The sequence below is a fragment of the Ascaphus truei genome, chromosome 3, assembly GCF_040206685.1.
Source record: "Ascaphus truei isolate aAscTru1 chromosome 3, aAscTru1.hap1, whole genome shotgun sequence".
Lineage (NCBI taxonomy): Eukaryota > Metazoa > Chordata > Amphibia > Anura > Ascaphidae > Ascaphus > Ascaphus truei.
Window position 1 is genome coordinate 58,944,667 of NC_134485.1, and position 23,362 is coordinate 58,968,028.

At 42.3% G+C, this 23,362-nt stretch overlaps 2 protein-coding genes across 3 annotated transcripts in view; one reads left to right on the forward strand and one right to left on the reverse strand.

The window, feature by feature from the left end:
• The window catches only part of CMSS1 (cms1 ribosomal small subunit homolog), a 340,967-nt gene that overhangs the window by 268,225 nt on the left and 49,380 nt on the right, over positions 1-23,362 (reverse strand).
• Positions 1-23,362, forward strand: part of FILIP1L (filamin A interacting protein 1 like) — a 288,762-nt gene that overhangs the window by 225,617 nt on the left and 39,783 nt on the right. The gene's annotated exons all lie outside the window — the stretch shown is intronic.

Consider the following 23,362-nt stretch of genomic DNA (forward strand, 5'->3'; position numbering starts at 1 on the left):
CGGCTAAATTACATTTCATCACGACTATCGGTTTGAACCGAAAAACCCCAATGATTGGTCGGTGGTGTTTTTTTCCGGTTAAAACCGAAAAACAGAATTCTGAACTATAATCTAATTAATGAAGAACTCTAGCAATTAAAAGGGGAATTTGCTTTGGTTGTAGATTGTGATACTTTTTTGCGGACCAACATTAGGCTTCTTTATAGATTAGTTTATTAAAGTGTACAGAGCTTTCGAAAACTCATGGGTTTCTTCTTCAAGGTTAGAGTGAGCACAATGAAAAGGAAACGTACAGTATGTTTATGTACTTATATGTTTCCTACCAACTGTGCTGCCACGTGAAAAAATCAGGTTTTCAAAAGTTCTGTACGCCATCATTTTAATCTATAAAGTATTGTCATTTTCATGCGCTCAAAGGTATCACAAACTACAACTAATCTGCATTTCTCCAGAACCAATAGGGCTACTCAAACTTTAAACTACAAAGGACGTCTATTTAATTGTATGTCTCATACATGCACTACTTTCATGGACTTTGATGCTTCCCATAATTTACACTTAGCATGCTGATTAATTTAAACACTGACCCTCTATGCCTGCAATTGGTTACTTACCTAATAGCAGGATATACTATAAGACAGGGGAGTGCAAACGTTTGAAGCTGTTCCCCCCTGTCATCCCTTCCCTGGCTCTCTCGCCCCCCCCCCCCCCCCACCTTGTATCCGCGTCAAATGACGCTGCGGGGTCATGTGACATCACGTCACTTGACCCGCTGCGTCATTTGATGCGTGTGACGTCACATGGCCCCGCGGCGTCATTTGACACCGCATTGCCATGGCGACGCATCACACAGCTGGCTGAATCCCAGTAAGTGGAGTGTTGCAGAGGCATCACGCGATCCCCCCGCATTTAATTAAATGCCTGGGGGAAGAGTGCGGGGCCTCTGGAACCACCCTCGCCCCCCCAGAAGAATCTCCCGTCCCCTCTGGGGGGCGTGCCCCCTAGTTTGCGCACCCCTGCTATAAGACACTCACTGCAACGGCAATTACACATTTAAAACTGTTTGTAGCCCTAGCTATAGAAATAGCAAGTCTATTTCAACATCTAAGATAGCCGCAATAAAAGTTGTGTTTTTAAAACTGCTATAAAAGGCTTCAAGCCTTCAAAGCTCATGTGATGTTGCATTTGAAAAAACAAAACAAAACACCGTCGGCAGCAAAGCATTGTGGAACCTCAATGTTATGGGGCACAATTAGGAAAAATGCGTAGACAGATTCCTTACTGACATTGTTTAAAAAAAAGAACACTACCAAAAAGGGAAAGAATGTTTTTATTCAGAATATATTCCTGGCCTGTGAGACTTCTCCAACAGTCTGCAAAACAGCCTCCTGACATTCTGCATTCACCCGCTCTGTTGAGCAGAAGTTTGCCTCAGTCAGCACAATGAGGGTTTCTCTTGCTTGGGTGGCAGAAGTCCTGCTGACCCAGAGTTGTTGCTAGAACCACATCCGTCACATTTTCCAAGTCACTCTATTTACCTGTACGCCGATATTTGCCCTCCTATTCCATGCCGTCCCTACTACGTACAAATGTCTCCATTGAAAAAATCTCAAATGCACTTTTTCTCTTTTAGGCGAATGAAACTAATTTTTATAAAGATTACTTTATTCTCCCTAGATACTAAATTGTCAATGGGTGGAGTTTGGTTGATAACTAATCTTTAATTCTGATGAGGTTTCATTAGTTTAACAGAATTCTGCCCAAAACATCTTAACACCGAAATAAAATATTGCAGTCAGGTATACAGGCATACATGGTAGCATAACTACAGTAGTGCAATAGATATGTATTAGGTATTCTACTACTCAACTTGAGTTCATAATAAAGCAGCAATACTATTTCCCCCCTTTTTGCTTCTTCTTTTAATTTGTAAAGCATGTGACGATGTATAATTGTCCGTGCAGCCACGGACGAAGTGGCCTCTCTTCAGGGAATGCCTGCTCGCAGATCCAGAAGGGAGTCATGGTATTCTCGCAACCTCTGGGACCTGCGGCAGGCTCTCCAAAGGAAAGAGCATTGGTGGTTGAGATCCTGTCAGGCTGCTAACTGGACAGCCTTGAAGGTAAGTGTGTGGTCTCCAGGGTGAAGAAAGCCTACATCACCCTGAGGAAGAAACGGTCCAGTGAACCTCTTCAGGATGGTGAGCAGCCCGGTTTATCCAGACTTTTCCATTGTGATTTTTCCAACTGAGGAGCGATGTGGTGAATGTCAGATTCAACTATAAGATCGTCCACATCCATGTCGCTATCAGCCCGATGGAGCCCACAGGCAAAGCTTATTTTGGAAGAGTGCAGCATCATTTCAATCGCAGATTTCCTCTCAAATCACGGCTGGGATGAACTGAAGTACTTATGACTTGGATCCCTGCTGTCCATCATGACTCCTGAAAGAGACCATTGATGGAGTGGCTCCCTGGTTGGTGGAGATTATCAACAGATCCCTCTCAGCATTGGAGGTGCCGTTGGCCTTGAAAAAAGTGCGGGTTTGTCCCCTGTTGAGGAAAGTAGGTCTAGATAGCGATGTTCTCGCCAGCTATTGATCAAACTCCAACCATCCCGTGGGAGGGCAAGTGTAGGAGGGTAGTTTTCCCTCAACAGGAAGATTGTCTGCAAAGGGCCAGCTTCTTTGATCCAAAAAGTCTGGCGTTAGAGCCGGTTATGGAACTGAGTCGGCTGTACTCTGTATGGAGGATGATTTATTGATGGCCATAGACAAGGGCTGTATTTCTGCCCTTGTCATGCTGGACCTCTCAGTGGCCTTCAAGACGATTGATGTTGCAATGCTGCTGCAACGCCTGAGGGACTTAGCAGTTATCAGTGGGACCGCATTACAAATGGGATGCCTCGTTCCTGCAGGGCTGGAACCAGCAGGTGGCTATGGTGTCTCATGTGAGGGTGTGGCCTGTTCCCTTTCAAGTCCCTCAAGGGTCGGTGCTATCACCGCTCCTGTCCAACATGTATGCTGGGTGATATCATCCGGAAGCACGGTTTGACGTGCCACCAGTATGACACCCAGATCCATGTTTCTTTCCAGGGCAGCCCAGGGACGCTATTATATGGACAGCTTGCTTAGACGAGGTGACGGCATGGATGGAGATGAATTGGCTGAAGCTCATCATCATTTATTTTGTAAGTAAATACAGGCCTCCACTTTAGGGGGCATCGCAATATTTTACAGTCCGTTTGAGAACTACAATTAAATATGTTTGTTACATAAGAGACAGGACAGAAAAGTATGCGTTCTAATAATAAATGGCTGCATTAAATGAACAAAGGTAATACACATTCAATCCACAGAGATTTCATGGACAGTCAGACATGATTATGGGCATAAGCAACACTTACAGAATTAAAATTGTGTTAGAAGAGATAGGATAGACCTTCAATGCGTGAGGAGAGGCCCTGCCTCAGGGCGCTTACAATCTATAGGCAGGACAAGTTGATATTGGGTACAGGGGTTGGTGCGTTTCAGAGGCAATTGAGCAGGTGTAACATTATGAAACAACAGCGAACAGAAACAAAAAGCAGCATGGAAACACAGTATCTCACTCAGACATGCAGGGGGGGGAGGGTCTGATGGACTCCAAGGGGTCTGAAGTGGCTCTTGTCCTCAAGCCTGCCTATCTGCAGTCTCTTTTGATGCCTCGGAGGGATACGGGCTATGATCTCAGGTCCTCAGGGGGGGTCCACCTCTCTGTGCCAAAGGTACTTGCACTCACACCAATTGTTAAAAAAAAACATTAATTGGAGACAATCTGTGTACTGTTTAGAACAGCTGGAGGACGAATCAACTTATCAAATACATGTATGGGGTGCTGTGGTGGTGGGTGCCTCCAAGTAGATACTCATCCGTGATGAAGTGGGCAGATGATATACTTGGGAGTCCCCTCCGTTTCAGCAGTGGTGGTGGGGTGTTCCAGGTGGCTTTCCCTATCTAGCATTGTAGGATGACCTCCGCCTGTTCCACATGTGAGACTCCACACTCATGGTCAGCTGGTGCAGGAATCGTCCGACACGAAACGCCTCATTCAGCGCAACCCAACATGGAAGTGTTCCCTTGAAGAAGTCACTCACATGACGAAATGCGTCAGACATCGTGACGCATTGACGTGATTACACTGTTTGGAGCTGTCGGGGGGGGGGGGGCGTGGACTTGGTGCATGGTATTTTGGGACAGTGTACACTTCCCTGTTGGGTTTGATAAGTTGGTTCGTCCTCCAGCTGTTCTAAAGAGCACACAGATTGTCTCCAATGAATGTTTTTTTTTTTTTTAACAATTGATGTGAGTGCAAGTCCTGGCGACTACTCTTGTTCTTAATAAATTAACCATTTACATGCAGTATTATGCTATGGAGCTGGCGCTTCTTTTCTTTTATATATATATGCCGAGACGCCCCTCCCCCCCAACCCCCTCCGGGACATCCCCCCCTCCCCCACCAACCCCAAGTTAAAAACAAAGAAACTAAGACATTTTTGCAGCAGAGCAGACTGTTCTTAAAGCTGTCTTCCTGATCATCAGAAGGTGCATTATAGAATAGCGCCACTTAGTAACGATGGGCCCTAGTCTCTGCAATTCTGCATGTGGTAAAAGTCTCCAAAGTTGCAACACTATAACTTTAGTTACAGCACATTAGCCAAAGTCATTACATTTCCCCGAAGACATTTGTAAGTGGATGACAAAAATCATCATTGCAACAAAACTATGAGAAGAATATCCTTATGACTCCAGTGACAGGTACAGTATTTGGTAAGACAGACAATTAAGTGGCTTGCAGAAAAGACAAACACTGTTTTAGTTTCAAAAGCAGTATAAAACAAAGACAACTGTGCCCTGTAAGCAGAATGCAGTAAATAATTCCTTAACGCTGCTAGAAAGTGAGTCATGTTTGTTAGTGGTAATGACTGAAGTTTGAGCTAACAAAAAATGATGGATCTCAAAGAAAATATATGTTTGTCCAACAGGACATTCACCCTTTGCTAACGGAGGAATTTTCCGATGTCTGGAAACACTGGTGTTTTTTTAAGACGCGCAAGATGTTCTAGAGATGTCAATGTTAAGCATACAATGCAAAGCATGGGATATGGGGTGAATTCATAGCTTGAGTTTCTCCATATTACGGTAATGGCAAACCTGGTGACTTTAATCACTTTAATTTGCACACAAAAAAGGTGCAAGGGAGGGTGTGCTAGTTTTCTTAAAGTATCTTTTTAAAAATGGAAACTGTTCAAATGACAACAATTCAGGGGGGGAATAAGGAAAGGGATGGAAAACAAAACTAGGGGAAAGGTAAGGAGGGGTGGAAAAGCTGCAGGGAAACTAACAGGGGTGGCCAACTCCAGTCCTCAAGGGCCACAAACAGGTCAGGTTTTCAGGATATCACTGCTTCAGCACAGATGGCTCAATCAGTGGCTCAGTCAATGACTGAGCCACCTGTCCTGACGTAGGGATATCCTGAAAACCTGACCTGTTGGTGGCCCTCGAAGTTAGGACTTGCCCATCCCTGAACTTTAATATCTAGCAAGACAATGATATACATAGTCTGTCATAGGACACAGTGATACACATTTGTATTCTGTATTCTGTGACAGTTAACTTTATGTTTTCATGTTGTTTCTTTTTCATTTTTGTAGACAGGAAAATAATCTGGTGAGCGCCTTCATAAAAATAATACTTTTGGTATAAAATCTATAAATACACATTAGTACACGTGTAGGTGATTGTTGGGGTTCTCTCGGGCCTGTGGGCTACAGGAGAAGCTCTCCTATCTGGGAACAACCCGCAAGTGATACAGTAGGTGCAAGTTGATACTTATCGGGAATGTTTACTCTATTAGACAAAGCTGATAAGAGGGTTCTACAGACCTGCAGAGAAATGCACGAGTGGAAATATGATGGACCTGAATTGCATTATATTATTAACTGTTATTTGCCAACTTCTGTAACGTTAGTACTTGGGAACTTCAATTGAAATGATCTACTGTATTAAATAAATCGGAAAAATCCTTTGCGCTTGAAATTCTATGCTAGTATATGGGACTTTTTATCACTTTATTATTGATACAGCTTTCAGAGCAATAGACAATCTTCTGTTTGGAACACAGCAACAGATATGTTTGTGATACTTTGTTGTAAAAGGGCAGAGCTCAAAAAGAGGCCCATTTCAAGAGAGGAAGTGGATATTACTTTCTAAGGCCGCGTTCACACAGGGGGCTTCGCGACGCTGCGTGTGTGCGCGCCTCCGTCTGCTGGGCGATGTGAGATATAAATACAAACTGGGGGACGGGACGATGAAAGACAGACGTCAACCACTTTAGATCTATCCAAAACCTTCCAACTGCCAGTAAACCTCCGATACATTCCTTATTGCAGAATCATATACTGAGATAGGGGGGAGGGGTCCCCCATCCCCACTGCCGAGTCTATGGTCAGTTTCAGCAGATAATCAATGTAAACGTCTGGACATTGATTGGCTGCTGAAATTGACGTCACGCTGCTGAAACCGGAGATCACAAATTGAAAAGACTCCCGCGACTGCAGCAGTGCCGACGCCGTACTTTGCAGCCAATGGTAGTTTCAATAATGAAAACTACCATTGGCCGCCAAGCATCAGTGACGAACGCGTGCGCGCACGTAAGCGCACACGTCGTGTAGCGTGCTGTGTGAGCGGGGGCCTAAATGGTTGCTTTTGCAACTAAAGAAAGATCAGTACACGAAAAAAAACTAATTAAAATGGCATTCAGAGTTTTAAAAAAAATGCAGACAGTGTTATCCAACACTACAGAACTAATTTATTTAAAAACAAATATATAAATAAACATAGCATGTTTCATGTTTTGCTGCTTTAAGTCATCAAGGAAATTATTTGTCCTGATCATGAAAACATTTCCTGTTTTTTGGACAAGGTATAGACTTGCCATTGTGTGTTTCATAGATCATTGCTTAATCACATTATCACCTCTGTCTTCAGAATCATTATAAATTACCATTTTTTCACGCTGTCTTCCCAACGTGAAAAAATAAATAAATAATGAATTACCATGTGTTACTTTTTTTTATTGAACAAGTCTCTGATATCATTTTATATGTAGAAACAGTAAACTTATTTATTTTTCTTGTACAGCAGAAAAGAGATAACATTACAACAATGTTTTCCATTTTAAGGGGCATTACTGGATTAACCAGGAATGATAATTTATCATCTGCTAAAGTACAGAACGTCCTACAAAATATAAAGCAGTTTAATCCTCAAACTGAAACTGATTTATTTGAACACATGAAATAAGCCTTAAGGGTTTTTTTTACTTACTCAGTAAAGATACTTCATATTTAAAAAAAAAAAAAGTGAGGGAGGGGGAAACAAATAACGCAAACTACTAACTATATAAAGATAATATATATCATGTATATCATCTTTTCTTAGGCTGCGGCCCCGCTTGCGCTGAGCGGGCGGCGCTTGGAGCGGTTACATGCATATATATATATATATACACATATACTGTACATACATGTTCCCGCTCACGCGATGCGCGCAAATGCGCGGGCACACACGCTCGGCGCTTTTGTAAATAAACTTTTTATACTTTCCTGCTTGCCCGATAGCCCGCTATTGCCCCCCCCCCCGCTCGCGCGTCCGCAAGTTGCAGGACACCCGGCGCTCATGCTCTAAGCATGAGCGCGCTCAGCGCCAGCGGGGAATCAGCCTTACTTGAGAAAAAATTCAAAATAAATGAACCAAACCACAATGTAGGTAATAATTTCAATGCGTAACACAGTGTATATGTTAATAATAATAACATACTGTGATTTCTTTGTGAATATTTGCTGCGCAGTGGAACACATTTCTGACATGGTTACTAGAAATGTTTCTGCTTGATAAATCAATTCCCCAGGGAGTGGCAAAAAAAGAAAAATCACAAGCTGTCTATACATCCCCAACACGGTGCTTTCCTGAAACATGATGTATGAAGAGAAACCAACTACTCAGCTATTAGCTGCTCTTGCAACAAAGGAAATGATCTAATGCAGTTGGACAGCTTACTTTGACTAGACACTTGGCTGCCAACATACAATAATAAAGATATAGGAAGTTGGACTAGTTTAAACACAGTCCCCAACACTGCGTTTCCAAGGCAACAAGAGGCTAAACAATTTTAGCATATCCTAAAACAGTACACAATAGCAACAACAAAAAACACCCAGCATTTTCCTTTCGGAGCAAGTCATGCAACATCCTACATGTGTGTGTTTTTAAATAAATCAGTTCTGTAGCATTAGATCATACATATTACATTTTTTTTTTTTATTAAACTCTATGCCATTTGTAATGAGTTTTAAAATACTGAGCACCCTTTGATTTATATAGCACATTTTAACCCACCTTCCCCAGCAGTGCAAGATCTTTGTAACCAATTTCTGTTTGTGATCATGTGTTGCCAATATTCCCAGGAGTTTGTGCTGCAAATTGTAACCCTAGATAATGTTACCTTAGTAATATAAGAATACATGGTAGCTGCTGAGTTACACTGACTAAAGGATTGATTGAACCTGTAAGGCAGCCATTTAGCGATCCCTGGGAAGCAGGATTTTGCTGATCGATCATGGGAGAACTAATCGATCGGCAGCTTAGGTAATTAGTTTTCAATATAGGTAATCAAAAGCTGCATATATTAAAACAATATATATATATAGGATGGGATTTCAGCCTGCAGATACTTTCTGGGACCGCAGGAGCCACTCACAGAGACAGTGACTAAATGCATCGAATTTATTCTGACCCATAACCACTTCACATTTGGAAATGACACATACCTTCAGACAACCGGGACCGCTATGGGTACTCGGATGGCGCCACAGTATGCCAATCTGTTCTGCGCAAAACTGGAAAGTGACTTTCTGTCCACCTGTCACTTGAAACCCCTTACATACCTTCGCTACATCGATGACATCCTCCTGATTTGGACCTCTGGCGAACAGGACCTCCTACAGTTCTATGACAACTTCAATACTTTCCACCCGACCATCAACCTCAAACTCACCCATTCCCCGGATGAAGTACATTTCCTAGACACCACCATTACTATAAAGAACAACCAACTACAGACCTCTGTATACCGCAAACCTACAGACAGAGACAGCTATTTGAGGGACAACAGCTTCCACCCGACACACACCAAACATGCAACCATCTACAGTCAAGCCATACGATACAACCGGATATGCTCCGACACAGCAGACAGAGACCAGCGGATTAAAGTCTTGCGATCAGACTTTATAAACCGTGGATATAACCACAGAATTGTAGACCAGCAAATTCACAAAGCCACCAGAATACCAAGAAGTGATCTCCTTGAATACAAACAGAAGGAGACAGGGTACCTTTGGTGGTCACATATAACCCACACCTAGGAGCCCTACGCAAGATCGCCAGGAAACTACAACCCATCCTCCAGGAAGATACAAGACTGCAACAGGTCTTCCCTGAAGCACCCTTATTATCATACAGACAAGCCCATAATCTCAAGAATATTATGGTGAGGAGTAAAGTATTCAGCAGTACAACTGAATGCGGGACAAAACCATGCCAGGACCCAAGATGCAAAACCTGCGCAATGCTCTACACAGCGGACACAATACAAATACCACACAGGAATCGGGAATACAAAATCAGAGGAAGGTTCACCTGTTCTTCCAGCAATGTCGTGTACCTCATCATGTGCATGAAATGCCCAGGGGGCTGCTACTACATAGGTGAGACAGGGCAGGGGCTAAACAAGAGAATGAACCTGCATCGCCACAGCATCACACGCGGTACAAGAGACAGTCCTGTTGGCGAACATTTCTCTGCCTCTGGCCATCAGATGAACGATCTGAGGGTTGCCATACTCAAAGGTAATCTTAAAACCCCGAAAGAGAGACGGTTGCATGAATACAAATTTATGCAACTGTTCGGGACACTTAGCAGTGGCCTAAACAGAGATCGAAATTTTATGAGTCATTACTGACAGTAGTGAACGCTCGTCCCATAAGCGCTAAAGGCCATGTCTGTACATACTGTGCTATATGTTTGCACACACAGCTGTCGCTCACACATACTAATACTCCTTGTTTTTCCATCCCTATACACCAATAGGGACCACTAAGTATCCACACACACTTTTAGTTGTGCTACTAACTCTCACATTTCCACACCCACCCACACCATTTATATCCAGTCCCACTCCACACACACAGCTTGTGTAAAGCACTGTATATACTGTGGGCTCTCCATTCATTTTTATTCACACTGATACACATACACACTCTTTCTTTACTTGGTGTCAAAGTAACCTTTTGACACCTCCAGCCATAAAACACATCCACACCAGGGGAAGGAACAGCACAGATAACATTCCAAGAGACACTGTTTTTAAGTTTACCTTTTGCTTCATTCATTGTAACATTGCCGGAAGAAGAGATCAGTGTATCTCGAAAGCTCGCACAAATAAAAGCATTTCGTTAGCCACAGAACGGTATCATCTATTTATTTTTTTGATTATTGAAGCTCGGCTAACACGGTACTGATACCTCTACATGTATATATATATATATATATATATAAAATCAGTGGTCGACAAATCACCAAAAAATCTACTCGCCACACAAAAAAATCTACTCGCCACCTAGTACCAAACGTGTGCTGCTTGGGCCAATAGGAGCTCGCCACGATGTTAAATCCACTCGCCCGGGGCGAGCAAATGTATAGGTTTGTCGAACACTGTATATAATATATATTATTATTTTTTTTAAGTACCGCTTGGATTGCCTCTTTAATGCTCACACCCGTTCAGAACGTTGCTTTGTTTTAAAATGCCACCTGAAAATGTAACAGGATCAAATTATTTAGCTGCTCCATCCCAAACGATGGAAATTGGGAGTCTTTTTGAAAAACACATTTTTTCTCCACTTCTTTGTAGCCAGAATGCTTTGTGGATCATAAGGCAGCGATTAGGTAAACCGCTACATAAACCAGAGGGACATCTGGCTATTAAACGATCAAACTCAGTACCTGACATTAAACTAATACCTATAAAGTCCTTCTGGAAGCTGATGCTTAAACTGAAACTGTGGACAAGATGGACTCTCCATTTTTATTCACAATTTCCAACTTCAAAAAACAAAAAGGACACCCCTATTTTTGCTTTACAGACATCTTTTCCTTAGCATTCAACAAATACTTTAGCTCTATGTGTGTTTTTCTCAGAGAGGAAGAGCCACAAAGCTTGATCAGGAAGTGAACATTTTGTTGTCGGAACATAATGATATTGATATGAAGTTGAATAACTGTTTAATCACACGCACATCCCGATGATAGGGGTGTTAGCTGTCAACAGTGATTTTAATAAGAGAATAAAAAGGAGATGGAATACTCCGAGGACTCATAAAAGTACCTGCCACTTTAGCATGTGGAGCGGAACTGTAGGGCTTTTTATATAATGTACAACTTGTAACATGTTTATCTTTATTGAGAGGCAACTCAATCCAAGTGTAAACAGCACGCAGTTATTGGTAGCACAAAACCAAGGGCTACGTTTCACCTACTCTGTAAACTACTTATCCCCTCATTATAGTCTTTTAAATAGTATGGTCCAGATGCACCAAGATCCGATTTATCCTAACGTTGGCCTAAATTAACGTCATAATTAACCGAACGCCTACCCACTAAAGCAAATAACTTAGCGTTAACCTAGTGCTACTCCTTTAGTGTTGGACCGGGTCCTAAAAATTTTTAAAACCGGGTAACGGGTACCCGGTGGATTTGGCAGCTTGTTCCACGGCCGGGTACCCGGCTACCCGGTTTTTCACTTACCTGGGGGTGGAGAAAACTTACCTGGGGTGGAGGAAGCCCGCGGTCGACATCTGAACAGGTAAGCAGAGGTGCGGGGGCGGTGGGGCAGCATCAGCGGTCAGTGTGGAGCCCGCGCGGGAACTGCAGGACTCCATACTGCAATGTGAGCTGGGACCATGTGACCGGAGCAGGAGAAGAAGCTTTCCTATTGGACAGCCGGCTTCTTCTCCTGCTCCGGTCACATGACACATGTCGCGCGGGCTCCATATTGACGCTGATGCCGCCCCACCGCCCCCGCACCTCTGCTTACCTGTTCAGATGTCCGCGCGGGCTTCCAGCAGGTAAGTAAGAGATACTTTTCAACTACCCTGACATTACCCGGATACCCGGCGCCGGGTCCACTTTCCAGCTGCCGGGTCCAGGTAATTTCCGGGTAGCTGAAAAGCCGCCGGGTACCCGGTACATCACTATACCCCTTAAATAACATCCAATTGTTTTGTTTCTGGGCGTTGGTTCTAATGATATGACAAAAGAGGTGTTCCCCCTCTAACATCGCATATGCACTAAAGGTCATAGGCATTTAAAAAAGGTAGAAAAGATCAGCAGACCTGCCGCTCCTGAGAGATCAGGACTCACCAGTGAAAGTATAAACATTTTTTTTTATTAATCTACATAAAACAGATACGATTCACAAACAAAAAAAGTATAATTTTTTTTATAAATCTACATAAAACAGATACGATTCACGAACAAAAAAAGTATAATTTTTTTTATTAATCTACATAAAACAGACACGATTCACTAACAAAGAAGAAACCTCCTCCCACGCGTTTCTTCTCCCCTCCCCCCATAGTTTATACCCATTAAACTCAGGAAAAATAATGTCCGTTACCAATTTAGGAGCCAGCATGTAATTTGCTTTGATTTAACGGAGCTTCGTGCATGGGTTGAACATATGAAGTAATACACCTGTGGTCCCAGTTGAGCAGAGGTAAGGTCATGAAGTAACACCAACATGCTCAGAAAATGAAACAAGAGCTCTCTTGCAGTAATTATGTCATATTTATTGTGCAACAGTTGCCAAACAACCCGAGTATTATAAACTTCACTGGGAGCGAGATCGGCACATATTTGTCAGGTGGTCCCTGTTGATACTATTTCAGCAATGCATTACTAGAAGACAGACAAGGGCCTTTCATTAGGAAAGATCACTGTGAAACTTGAGTACAACTTATCTCAGTAGCTATAAAATGTATACAAAAAAACGTAGCATTTCAAAATGTTCAAATGGGTTTATTTAGTAAAAGAAATAACACTTTTTCACAAAATCATGTATTAGGCCGAGTCCCCGCTGGCGCTGAGCGTGCTCATGCTTGGAGAGCACTCCAGCAGGAGCACCAGGTGTCCTGCACGTACGCGCGGGGAAGAGGGGGGGACATTGCGGGTAGTTGAGCGCGGGAAAGTATAATTTTCTTGTTTACCTAAGCGTCGAGCGTGTGGGCCCGCGCACGAGTGCGCGCACACAGTGTGAGCGGGGGCCTCCATATATCTATATATGTAAGTAACCAGCGCTAGCGGGGACGCAGCCTTAGGCTGCGTCCATGGAGGGAGGAGCCGCGCTCCTCTGCGCTGACGCTGAAGCTCGTTTGCACATTCATGAGCGATTGCATGAACTAGCAGACGAGCCAGCGTGCACGATCGGGAGGCGGGGCACTGACGTCACTGAACAAATAGCCCGCGAAGTGCCGACGTCACGGCGCCGTGACGTTGACGCTGCTTCGCTCTGATTGGAGGTTTTCAGCCGACAGCGCGCTCAGAAACAGGTTCTGCTGTCGGCTGCAAATCCCTGCGCCTCAGCCCGCCTGCGGACGCTCGCGGGAGCCCCCTCTCAAGACATCCTCATCGCGGAGCGTCCGCACGGCTCAGCGCTGACTGTCCTTCTATGGACTCAGCCTTAGGGAGCCAGGAAAGTCATGCAAACCTACAAATACAGAGAGACGTGGGGGGAGAGGAGTCACGGAGCTCCGATAACTGGAGCTTTAACATATTTATCTGCCATTCAAGTCAATAGAGTTAACGTGAATCAAGCTTTGATACTCATTATTGAATCTTCATGAAGCCTCCCCATAGGGGGTGATTCATTAAACAGCAATAGAGCCGATCTGGGGGAATATTACATGAAAACTCCCACCCACTTGAATAGGAAACCAATACTCATATCACCAGCTTAACAAATCCCAATACCGGACTTTGTGATACCGCCATCATTAACTGTGTCAAATTGCCCATATATCTCCAAGAACACACACCAAAAAAAGAAGAAATGATGGGAGTCGAAATGAAAGTGAAAAATGCAAAGAAAAAAACCCCATGGTATATTTTGAAGGATGGTGCTTTTATATAGTCACATTGCCTAATTCTATTGACACTGAATACTTTATATAATGCACTGTAGGCCATTTCAGGACTAAAGTTTTCACCATGGTAAACTAGAACCCTTTCTAACTTACATTCAACACAAGGAGAAGATAGACTGTTTAAGTGGAAAAAAGCGAACTAGAATGTTACAAAAGCCAGAACATGAATACGTCAACCCTATTTGTAATGGAACAAAACAGACCAAAATACATTTGAAAGTTTAACATAATAAATCAAGGTTTCGTCTCAGAGCTAAAATTCTGTAGATTAAAGCAAACTGCAATTATAGGATTAGTGCTCTCTATGGGCATCTGACATGCTCTGTAATGTGCACAAACATGGGGGACTGCATATCAACCCACAATATGTTTGGTTCACAGTTGCATCACATTTAAGGAACAGGTACTTACTTACATCTGGTGCAGATTATTAGCCAAGAAAGTTTATAGCACTTCAGACATGACACATTTAGAATGGCAGAATTTGATAGGAGAAAGAGTGGCTCAGTGAGTAAAGACACTGACTGGCACCGAGTTTGAAGCAGGGGAGCCAGGTGCAATTCCCGGTGTCGGCTCTTTGTGACCTTGGGCAAGTCACTTTATCTCCCTGTGGCACCAAAAAACATTGATTGCAAGCTCGACGGGGCAGGGACCTGTGCCTGCAAAATGTCTCTGTAAAGCGCTAGGTAAAACTAGCAGCGCTATACAACTATTATAATTTAATTCTGTTTTGCATCATGTAACTCTTCCCTAACAAGTCTTATTGATATCCCCCAAATTTCAAGCTGGTATGCACGGATTAAAACAGAAACAAACTACCATGATACAATAATGTAAGGTAGAAGGTCCTCTTTTACACAAGTGCCATGACACATAGGTTGAGGTTCATCAAGCTGCAAGGTATAGCACCCTCGATCCCTCAGTGACTGCCATTAAAGTCACTTTATCCCTTGTGATTTATTATTATTATTGATTATTTTTTTACTAGGTTTGTAGCGTTTATTTCAGCTCCGAAGCCCCCCTGCTTCTCGAGGTACTTGTGAACGGTTTATAAGACCCCGTGGACCAATAGGAAGACACAATGTCATCCCTTGCTTCTTCTAATTGGCCTGCATGCCACTGGACTTTTAAACAGAAGTGAGATACCGGAATCACCTTCTGATGTAAGTATCTCTGGGAGCAGGGGGTCCCCGGAGCTGAAATGAACGTAACTCAGTTCCAGGGATCCCCTGCTTCCCACTTATGGGGGCAATATATATATATTTTTTTTTAAAGCAAATACTCCTTTAACTAGAATAGCAGTTGCCACTCAATCAGGGTGCAGTACCCAGCATTGTTGCTTGATGAATCCTGGCCATAAACCCCTAGGTGCCAATCATAAAGTATTATTGGTCACCATAAAGCAGGCGAAACTGCCACGTCATTTGCAGATATTTGTGTGGGCGATAGAAGTTTTTGGACTAAAGCTTCTAGCCGTTTACAAAATATTATGTCAAGATAATTATCTCCAATCCTACACCACAAATATAACATCATCAGTTTTATTAATGTCTTCAGGTTATAATTGTTACTATTCTAATATATATATATATATATATATATATATATATATATATATATATATATACATATATATCCCACATATATATTACTGTCATTAGTTCACTTGTTGGAACTTCAGGTTTTCTTCCCTCAAACGTTTAAGTATCTTATCTAGACAGCTTTGGCAAGACATATTTACAGATACTTATTATATCAGTTACATGAATTGGTCGTTTCTGAGTTTCTAGACCCCTATGCAGGGTGCTGGGAATATGCTTCCCTTGGATGCTTTTGAAAATGACACGTCTTCTGAACGAAATAAAATCTGTCACTTCCCTTCTGCTGACCTATACTAAAACACCGCATATTCATCCACTTTGAAACAAGTGGATAACAAAGAAATGCTCCCCCCCCCCCTTAGCCTGACTAATAAGTGCTCTGAGGTACTGCTTATTGGAAGAGCAACTTATTTTTATTTCCCGACCCTGCACTTATCTCAAATGGCTGATTACAAGGCACTGCTGCTCAGACACCTATCTGAATACTAGGAGGGTGACCTGTTAACCTAAAGTGATGGGAAAGTAAGAATCCTGCCTAAAATCACTATTCATTATTTTGCAACGTTCGAACCAGAGAGTCCCCAGATATACCGGTTTAAATGCTGTGGTTAATTCCTGGACATTTAAAGGGGTTGCCAACTCCAGTCCTCGAGGGCCCCCAACAGGTCAGATTTTTAAGACATCCCTGCTTCAGCACAGGTGGCTCAGAAAGACAGCCACCTGTGCTGAAGCAGGGATATCCTAAAAATCTGACCTGTTGGTGGCCTCGAGGCCTGGAGTTGGCCATCCCTGGCTTAAGCGGACATTCAATAAGCCTCAAGGTCACCCTTCCGATGACTTTGCAGCTTCCCATTGGCCCAATGGACCCGCAAAATTTGATGGCTGGTTGGATAACCTTAATAGGGAAAATAACACCAGCATCTAAACCTGTAAGTACTGTATCTCGGGGACAGTGGGCCCGCCCGGTTAATTTTTTGTGAAAACACATAAATTAGTTAGGCGGGATTGCCGCTTTAAATGGGCATCACATACTGTAGATGTGAAACAGAGAACGCTCTCGGAAATGTATCACGATCTGGACCATTTTTTAGGTTCACTTCACAATTTCAGATACTTTTAATAGCGTAACACGTGAAGTTCGAAGTCTACACATGGACAACAGCAAACACCGGGGGATATACTGCTTCCATTTGAGTCTCATTAGGAGTACATATTGTGTGTATATGTAACCGGACAAATCCAGCACAGCATGAGTTTAAGATCAACAGAAAGGAATAGGCAATTTGTGGGAGCCGGGGCAATGCCAATATAAGTGGGAATTGGAATCAATGGGGATTGTGGGTACAAAACCACCTATACAGCCACTTTACTATATAACATCACTCCCTCGGGGGGGTTATTCTGCAAACTGTGATAGTGCCGATCATGACATGATCGCAATGAAACTCCCATTAGGTTCAATGGGAGTTTGTGTGTGATACTGCACCGACTGGCACTATTGCAGCTTAATGAATAACCCCCTCGGAGTTGCTAGTGTGCAATTATACCTTTTTTTTTTTTTTTACTTTAATTATACATTGAGGCTCCTTTCTTCAACAAAATCACAGTACACTTCTGCTTTTCAAGTGTGTGTTTTTTTTTTTTGTTTTTTTTTACAACAACATCATCATCTCCGTAAACCTATTATTAGTTGCTAAGGAAACAAAGCTTTGTTTGGTAGCGTAGGAGGCACCGTGGCTATGTTTGCCTTGTCTTTTCTGCACTTGTGGCTATATTTTTTGTACTTTTATTCCTAGGCATGACGAACATTCCACAGCAGACTATAATCTCATAAAGCTTTCAGCCCAATAAAAAGTTCCAATTTAACAGCTAGAGCCGAGTTTTTCTCTGATCTATTCTAAATTCTGGCCTTCCATTGTTGAAGATTGATGAGGAGCAGATTTAGAACTAAAATCCTCAAATTGTCATTCATTTTTTTTTTTTTTAAATTCTATATCTTTCCGATTTATCATTTGTTGCTTAGTGAACTGTGTTTACAACAGAGGGGCTTAATTTAATGACATACTGTGCGTATCCTTTGGAGCTATGTTAAATGGAAAAAATAAATAAAGTTAACATTGCAGAATTCCTTTATGTACATTTTCTAATACAATGCATAAACGACACCTAGCCTTGAAGCAGTTAAAGGATTAGAGATTATAATGATATAGTGCAATTCACACGTGAAAACCTATAATACCACATTAGCTTTTGAACAATAAAGTGATGTTAGACACACTGGTTTGTCAGTACATTTCTTTTTAAAGGTTCAGCCCTACCAAAGTACAAAGTGAACTAATGGCTATGATCATTGGGCCTAATGAACGCTATAGCATTATTGCTATGAAGAAAACAGAGACATATAGGCATTTTAAATAACAATAACAAGAAAATAATTACCTTTTTTTGCAGTTTAGAGTGATAATTTGAGAGGGATATAATAGTCTTCTTTCTTACACCACAATCGGGTTTTTCACCACAATTCTGGCAATTTAAGATAAGCCCACTAAACAAATCATGGTTATTAGTTTACTGGTGGGATCATACACCCTTACACTTTTGAGAAAATAAAGAACTTCCAGAAGAGTAATATCAGTTTTGGCAGTATTTACAGGCATTTTTTAGATAAAATGAACATACAATGTAAATTGATAGTTTCTGAACTTATAGGTTCTTATTCGCGGTTAAGCAGCTTCTCCACATTACAAAAAAATGTTAGTCCAGGGCTGGGCAGTGGTTTCACAGCATATTCTAAATGGGACAATTGGCATGTTTTCATCATAATAGGAAGTGTCTTGACCCTGTTTGGAAAGATTTCAGCTTTATTCATTTGAATGGGAAGCAGTGAGAAGACGACTTCACAATAAATTGAATAGGGGCCATAGACTAACAAAAGTAGGTGTCGTTTTTGGGACAAGAATATTTAAGAGATGGCTGAATTGATTCCCCTAACCCCCTCCCCCCCCGTCCCCCAAATGTGACCGGGTACTAAAAGATGATCAAAGGTTTTCTACTATGATCCTCCTGAGCAATTACAGAATTTTTACAACTAAGCACACACTTTAAATGTTTGCTAATCATGTCTCCACAAAGTTAAATATTGTCAGCTCCATTATAATAATGAGTGTTCTTAGTGATATGCATTTATCCTCCACTTCTCATTATCTGCTGCAACATTAACCTATTCATATATCATCCACACACTGGTATACTCCGCTCATTCACTGTGCGGATATACATGAAACCAATTCTAACACACACATTGGGAAGGGTGTGATCACAAATAGAAACTGACACAGAACATTTCATGAGAAATGAGGTCACCAAGCTTCGGTAACATACTTGATGCAAGAACAGATTTTTGCATGTGAGACAATGAGCTTGATGTCATCAGAGCTGTTCATTGATCATTACTAATGATGGTCCATAAATTAAATCAGTATAATTCGTACATTAGACCAACACCTGGCCTCACAGTCCCGGACGTCACCCTGTTGGTTGAAGATATCTGATTTTACAGTGCCATCGATGCCACTGCACCTAGCCCCAAGTTCTTCTCCGCAACATTTAAACTGATTGCCGGGGTAGAGAGTGGGGCCTCTGTCTGCCTCTTAACTTCTTCCCCCGGAACCAGCATCTCCCCCTGCAATGATGTGATGATGAGTTGCCATGACAACGCGATGTCACATGACACGATGTCAACTCGATGTAGCAGGAGAAGATGCTGCTCTGGAGAAGGTAAGAGGCCTTGCCAAAGCCCCATAGTACTGAGCCCCGCAAAACTCCCAGCCAGCCCTGCCACATGCTATTTTTCGTCAGGGAATTGAGTTGAGTAAACAGAATTCTTATATTCAAACAAATGCAGGGTATTCCTTCTATTCAACTAACAGCTATTTCTTTTAAATATATTCATTACAATTATTCACCAAGTATGGCATCTACACCTGCCAACACAGTTGTGATTTTACAATGATTAGGGTAAGTTCTGGGCACTGCATGGATAGCACACTGGGTGAATGATTACTAATTCTAAGTATTTTGAGGCAGGTCATTGAAGCCATTGCGGTGAGAGGCACAAATTCTAGACCTAAAACAATTCCCTGTATACTAAAATCTAGATTTGATACTTTCTCTTTAGCAGACCGAATGGGTTTTAAGAGAAGGAGCGGCTCAGTGAATAAAAACACTGACTCTGGCACTGAGTTTGAAGCAGGGAAACCTGGTTCAATTCCTGGTGGCGGCTCCTTGTGACCTTCGGCAAGTAACTTTATCTCCATGTGCCTCAGGCACCAAAAACGTAGATTGTATGTGCTATACAAGAACAAACAATTATTATTAATTATAATACCTTTTGGTAAGATTGTACATAGATGGTGCTAGACCTGAGTTTTCTTGTTCACATACTGTAGGTTTCTTAAACAAACAATGAACAAAACAAAATAGTCCTTGGCGCACTATCGGGTATAGAAACCTGACAGAAAATGAAGTCCCAAAAACTTGGTAGTGGGGATGATGAATAAGTCTGAAATCCGATCACACTTAAGTCCTTTAGGATAGCAGAACCAGATCTGAAATCATACAAGACAGAACAACCATTGCGCAGTATCTTCTGGTCAATCGTGATCTCCCCCACCGTTGCCAGCTACTTACTTAAAAATAGATAATAAAGGGCCTCAAAAGGTATCTTTAACTTCCTTCCCGGCTAGTTGTACATCTATGTGTTGTCAGGCGATGTAACCTCTCTTCAGATACACGCTCGCAACACCATACACCGGAATGTAAGGAAACATGAAGCACCAATGGTATGATACCGTAAAATTTAATAAAAATACTACAGGGCTAAACAACAGTACACTCACATGCCGTTAGTCCCTACATACAGGATACAACGTGCCGTCCGCTTGCGTGAGAGGGTGCCGGGGTGATGCAGATGGAGGCTGGAGTAAGCGTGAGTCCCCGCGACTCGGAGCGCCTTGTCCCCCTCTGATGATGTCACTGCTAATGCGCCCCTTCTCCTCCCCACACGTGTGCACGCTGTATCACGTCTAAAAAAAGTCCACCCTACGTCAGCAGTCACGAAACGCGCGTAGGCTGGAGTTTTTTTAGACGTGATACACCACCACAGAAATTAAACATGTCACACTGTATAATGATGCAGAGTACCTCAGTACATTTCCAGCAACAAAAAGCTCCTTGTTGGAAAATAAATCCGTTTTGCCCCACCTTGCAAATTGGGCAGTGTCAATAGGAGCAGTTAGGGAGGCACAGATCATAATGAGATATAATGGGAGGAGCGACTCAGTGAGTAAAGACACTGATTCAATTCCCTGTGTCTGCTCCTTGTGACCTTGGGCAAGTCACTTTATCTCCCTGTGCCTCAGGCACCAAAAACATAGATTGTAAGCTCTACCTGTGCCTGCAAAATGTCTCTGTAAAGCGCTGCGTACAATTAGCAGTGCTATACAAGAACATGCTATTATTATTATTATATCTCCCTGTGCCTCAGGCACCAAAAACATAGATTGTCAGCTCATCTGGGCAGGGACAGTGTCTGTAAAAATCCTGCAGTATGAGCTGCGTACCGTGCACTATACTGCAATTGTGAAGCGCTCCGAGTCCCATTGGGAGAAAAGTGCTATATTAAATAAAGTTATTATCTATCAAACTCTGCACCTCCACCTGTCGCTTTTTTTTTATCGTGTATTTGCATCAAACACATCTGCTAGAACAGAAGTGGTGTAAATGTGTCCACCAAACAATTTGGCTTCACCTGTGGCCCCCAACCACTGGCCAACCCAGTACCCCGCTCTACCTCTCTCCCCAGTGCAGGAATGGAAATGTTGCATCTTCCCAACTTCCTGAGCTGCCTTATTATGACAATGCATGGAAAAGTACTGTCCCACTGGCCCATGCTAATCACTAGTTTCTAGTGTTATGAGAGGAGTGGAACAGTATTCACCAGCGTGTCGGCATTAAGAAGCTGATTGGAGGGGGTATGTAGTAGCTCATACCCACGGCTGCAAAGTCCCTCCTGCCTGTGCACCATACAATATGTGTGGTTAATGGGCAGCCCTTTTGAAAGCTTATGCGCCACATATGCGGCCCATTACTGCTGTAATACAATATATCATTTATAATGTTGCATGCTTTCTGGGTGAAGGCCTCAATATGCATTTCTAGCAGGGCCCTCCAACTGGTGGGTCATGGGCCACATGATGCCCTAGAAGAGCCTTTTATTCTCTGCTTCTGCTACTAGTAGCTTAGGCCGCGCTTATAGTGCGCACGACGGCAACGGTGACGCAACGGATTACATCACCCGTCTCCGTCAGCGAAAGTTGATGTATTGGTTTATAGAGCGCCAACCGTGTGATGCTTTGTATAGGTCTTAAATAAGGCGGTATAATACAAAACTGGGTCAAGTGAATCAATAAACATTGGGAGAAGGAGGTCTCTGCCCCAAAGAACTTACAATCTAAGTGGTGTTCTGGTGTAGACTTGCAGAAACTGTTGGGAGTACATGGAAGAGCATGGCAAAGACTAAATATCTATTGAGTGGGAAATGTCATTTTCATAACATTGTAAAATTCATAAAATGATTTCCCCCGCACTTTTTGTCACATGGTAAATAAACAAACGACTTTTATAAACAACATACCGCAATAGTGTTAACAACCAATGGATTTGAGCCGCAGATACACCATGAGGTCTGGACTTTAGCCCTCTTATTTGCACTGTCGAGACCAATAACAAAGTCTGTAGTCCTAACCTCCCATTATAGTCTTTACAGATCAGCTAAAAACAGCACACAAAAAAGGTTAACTATTACTGCAAGCAGTGCTCTACTCTTCACCCTTTTTACCTTTTATTACTGCAAGCTGCTTAGTTTTTTGTTTTCCATTTTAGACTACTTCAGTGAAAAAAAGCCAATTAGCTCACAATAGGATTGTATAGGAAATTGGGAGGTAGGACGACATCATTAGTTACAAATTGAAATCGCATTTTAAAGTAGACAGTCTTAAAAGATCATTTTCTTTATGTGGTATAGTATATTATGGTATATTGGCATTAATATACTAGATAAAACTGTTACAATATGAAACCACGAATGTACGATAAATAAAATCCCCCAAAATGAACTAAACTTTTTCTTCCTAATACGCCTGCAAAATGTACACACGAGGTTAAAGAGCAAAAGACCCTTCCCCTAAGCATTTCAACAAACCTTTTTAAAAGCCTGAAATCAGATTAGAAGAAAAAAAATAATAATATGGTTTTATCAAACGTGCCTCGTTTCTTCTTATATCCCAGTTTTCTCGTTGTACAAGAAAATCATTACTGGCGCTTGTAGGCAACAAGAAAGTACAAATCCTACGTTAAACCAACGGGGAGATGGGTTTCATCTGGCCTTCCCATCATCACTTG